Below are 4,880 nucleotides of genomic sequence, written 5' to 3' on the forward strand. Positions count from 1 at the left end.
GAGAGAAAAGCTTCTTGATTGAAGATATACAGTTCTAAGAGCTCCTAATTGAATTTGCTTGTGGACCAGTTTATGTTGTGGTGATCAAGGTGCATGTGTGAGTGCGTGCGTGTGTGTGTGTGTGTGTGTGTGAAAATGTTTGCTATCTCTAGATAGCTAGTGGATATTGTCCTTGGTTGAATTTGGCTACGTTGATGAAAAATTAAAGAGTTAATAAAACCTGCGCTTTTCAATAAGAAAATATATGTTATATACATATATGATTGTTTAATTGGAAAATTTGATAATTTTTCTCTGGACCTTTCAGTTTATGTGGTATTTATCTAAAGCCTCTTTTTCTTTTTCCTCTTATTTATTTTTTTTTTTTTTTGGGTCAGGTAATGGAGCCAACAGGCTCTTACGAACTAATATTAATCATTCTGGAAGATACACTTCCAAAGTTGTCATAGAACAGTAAAAGCTTAACTCCTTTGGGAGGGTTATCAAGAACATATAAATTATTATTGTGACCTGACTTAGCAAGAAAATCTGCTACAGAATTGCATTCCCTAAAAACATGGTAAAGAATAACTATTGTAATCTGCTTCATCATAGATCTGCAGTTCTTCATCCGTTTTGAAGTATGATATTGAACTGGAATATTTTAACTTACTGCATTTTAAACCAATCTTTTTAGGATCGATGATGGTTTGCTAGTTTAACCCCACTTGCTACAAGGACTAGAGTAATATTATTGCAGGATCACAAACTGATCCATATTAATGAACTTAATTAACTATTAAATATTTATTAATTGTTCAAATCAATTAAATCACTAATCTTGATCTATGATTTCAATATGTGAATGTCATGTGGTCGTCGTCAGCACGTCATAATTAATCTTACAATCAGATGTGACATTGAGAAATATATAAATATATATATATATATAGTGCATTAATATTAATCACTTGCACGCAAACCCTCAAAGTTCAATAAAATATATATAAAAATGGAAGGAAACATTGTAGAAACAGAGTCCCAAAATTTCTAATATATCTCTCTTAATATATATTTTTTTAATAATTAATAATTAAAGGAAATACGAGTACATTATTCCAAGATAGTGTACTTGTCATAAGATATAAAAATAGCATTCATATACAAAATAAAACAACAAAAGATTATAATCAGATTCAACTTTTTTTTCTTTTTCTTTTTTTCTTTTTTCTCTTTTGGTTTTTCACTCAAACTTCCCTTATATTATATCTATTGGAAGTATATTTTGAGTTGTATCAGAAAAAAAAAATTGTAAGTAAACAAATGTACACGCAAGTCCAAATATTCTAGATCAAATTGAAGAGCTAGGTTGACCTATTAGCGTAAGTGAGAAACTTTAGGCCTGGATTAGTCTCGAGCTATATGTATATATATAGTGCAAATCAAATCTTCATGATCTGAGACCCTCATTGACAAATTACCCAGGAAAATTCTTATTTTCAACAATGGCGTCCGAATGCTTAGCATTTCAGGTGAAACGGTGTGAACCAGAATGATAGTGCCCTCAAAGCCAACACCCCATGAACTAAAGTACCTCTCAGATATTGATGACCAAGAATTCCTCAGAATGCAGGTTCCTTTCATATGGTATTACAAGAATACACCTACCGCTTCAATGGAAGGGAAAGACCCCGTTAAGGTGATTAGAGAAGCACTTGGTAAGGCACTGGTGTATTACTACCATTAGCTGGTAGACTTATGGAAGTCATGTCTAACAGGAAACTTGCTGTGGATTGCAATGGCAAAGGGGTTTTGTTCATTGAGGCTTATGCTGATATTAGCGTTCACCAACCAGGCAATGCGATGCAACCCCCATATTCGTTTCTTGATCACCTTCTATATAATCTTTATGGATTTGATGGTATTCTTGTTGTCCTTTGTTGTTGATTCAGCTGACACACTACTCTTATTGATTTCATTATCATCTAAATTTGCCTTTCTTGTATACATGTTATATACACGTTATAGGAATTGTCAATCTCAAATTACTTCAGAACATTATGAAAGGAGACTAAGTAGATGTATAGTATATGAGGTTGTGATATGTTTTTGCTTTAAACATAAGTTAAGAAAGCATTAATATACCAAGTGCTAGGAATGATAACGTGATACCTCAAGTAATGATTTTAAAATTAAAAATTTAATTGGGTAAGTGATAATCTTTTACGTTTACCATATTAATAAATGTCCAATATAAAATGGGTTGTATATTTCCAACATATTAAAAATCTAGTTTGGATCTGTGCAAATATTGTGATTTTAAGTTTGGAAGTAATATCAGAAGTCTAATATAACGAATTTTACTTTCTATATTGTTGCTAATTTTTACATATTGCTCTTGTTTGGAAACGAGTAGAAAGAATAGACAGGATAGTGTTGAATCACCAACTATTTAAAACACCAAGAAGTGTGTCCAGCTATATATATATACATATATGAAAATGATATTGTAGGAAGAGTCATCCTCATCAAGACCAAGAGTCACCCTCATCAAGACCATTTGGTAGGTGACAATCATTCATAATTGTCAAATCTTTCAAATTATATATTGTTCGACTTCACCCATAATAACAACATTAAATCAAACTTAGTAATATATGTAAATAACTCATGAATTAATCCTTTAAAATCAAGTATAAGTTTCACAAACTCCACTATATATAAACACACACACACACACATATATATATATATACAAGAATATTCTTTTAGACAACTTTGGGTATGTTATGTTGCTCAATAGCCCTTTAATACAAGGTATTTTTGCCATAAATCAAAGAGTTGTCAGGGAAATATACCATGCTCGACATCATCCAATAGAATATTTCTGTGTGTATATATATATATATATTTATTTATATATAACTTTGGTATGCTAGTCTACTGGCAACAAAAGACTAGTTTCTAAAGATGAGAATGTCCACACCAAAGAGACATACAGATTCAAACACAAAAGCCTATTCAAACACATACTGTCAGCATTAGTATTTGATTCTATTATTCACAATAGTTTCTATTTTCAAATATATCCATAAAGTTTTACAGTGTGAACATAGAATTTCTGTATTTATATTTATATTTATACGCACACTTGTATGATATAAATTATGATTATTTTATTTTATTGATTGGGGAATCTCACATATATTTTAAGGTGACTCGTTTGGTATGTGGAGGTTTTATTTTCACATTACGCTACAATCACACAACGTTGGATGGATTTGGGATATTCCAGTTCATGAACACTTTGACAGAGATGGCACAAGGAGCAGAACAACCCCCTGTTCCACCAGTATGGCAGAGAGAGCTCTTAGCTGCACGAAACCCACAACGAATAACTTGCACACACCATGAATACGACAATGAAGCAGAAATATCTGATAAGGCAAACTCGAAACAAACCAACATGGTGCAATGCTCTTTCTTCTTCGGTCCAAACCAGATAACAGCAATTCGGAAACACATTCCTCCACATCTCGCAAACTGCTATCTATTCAAATTGCTAACAGCTTGTTTATGGACTTGTCGAACGCTTGAACTCAAACTCAAACCAGAAGATTCGGTTCAAGTTTCACCCTTTGTCACTGTTCGAGGCTTGAACCAGAACCATGGTTTGCATCTGCCATCAGGGTATTATGGCAATGCATTTGCATTCCCAGCTGCAGTTTCGAAGGCCGGGGATTTATGCAAAAAACCATTGGGATATGCAGTGGAGTTGGTGAAGAAGGTAAAAGAGAAGATGAATGAAAGAGTATATAAGATCCGTTGCAGATTTTATGGTGATTAGTGTTGTGGTTCTCTGACCACTTTAGAGAAGAAATATGAGAAGAAAAATAAAAATAATTCTATTACTCTCTTGGAAATAGAATACAAAAATAAAAACTTCTCTCGTGGAGATTCTCACGTGCAACCTCTCTCTACACTGTCAAATTCTCTCTGGAATTGCTCACTCTTCTCTCAAGCTCTCTCTGGAACTTAAACACTCTCTCTCTCTCGGAGTTTTCTCTCAATATTCCTCACTTAGGATAATATTGAGCTTGCTCTCTTGGCTTGCTTGCATGCAACGGGATGGAGCCTATTTATAGGCTTACAAAGTCGGTTGCATGGCCACAATCTTCAACAGCTTCTGACAGTAGCCCACAATTGTTGAGCAATCCATTTTCGGTGTTAAATGCAGCAATGGCCATTGTCAAAGATGGTGGCTGTGCAGTCTTCACACTGTCGGTGCAGTGGTGGTGCGGCTGGACTTCACAATTCTCCCCCTCCAGCCGCATTTAAAACTGATGGTCATCTGCCATCCATTCCGGCTATGTCTCTACATAGCTTCAGCTTCTCTTGAGCAACAACTTTTGTTAGCATATCTGCTGGATTCTCTTTTGTGTGGATCTTCATCAGTTTCAGCAACTGTTGATCTATTACTTCGCGTATCCAATGATAGCGGATATCAATGTGCTTTGTACGGGAATGATACATTGAGTTTTTGCTCAAATCCATGGCACTTTGGTTATCACAATGTATCTTGTAGTCTTCTTGCTTGATGCCCAATTCTGTGAGAAAACGCTTTAACCACAACATTTCCTTACCCGCTTCCGCTGCGGCAATGTACTCTGCTTCAGTAGTGGATAAAGCAACACACTTCTGCATTCTTGACTGCCATGACACAGCTGCCCCCGCTAAAGTGTAGAGATAACCTGATGTAGACTTTCTATTATCAGGGTCTCCGGCCATATTTGCATCTGTATAGCCTTCTAAGATTGGATCACCTCCCCCGTAGCACAAGCACAGCTTCGATGTACCTTTAAGATACCTGAGAATCCATTTGACTACTTCCCAGTGTTTCT

At 34.9% G+C, this 4,880-nt stretch overlaps 1 pseudogene; it reads left to right on the top strand.

Annotated features, from left to right (window-relative positions):
- Positions 1 to 1,484: 1,484 nt before the first annotated feature.
- Positions 1,485 to 3,842, top strand: LOC107431321 (alcohol acyl transferase 1 allele RGb-like; annotated as a pseudogene).
- Positions 3,843 to 4,880: the final 1,038 nt, after the last annotated feature.

Source organism: Ziziphus jujuba, chromosome 6 (genome assembly GCF_031755915.1).
Source record: "Ziziphus jujuba cultivar Dongzao chromosome 6, ASM3175591v1".
NCBI lineage: Eukaryota > Viridiplantae > Streptophyta > Magnoliopsida > Rosales > Rhamnaceae > Ziziphus > Ziziphus jujuba.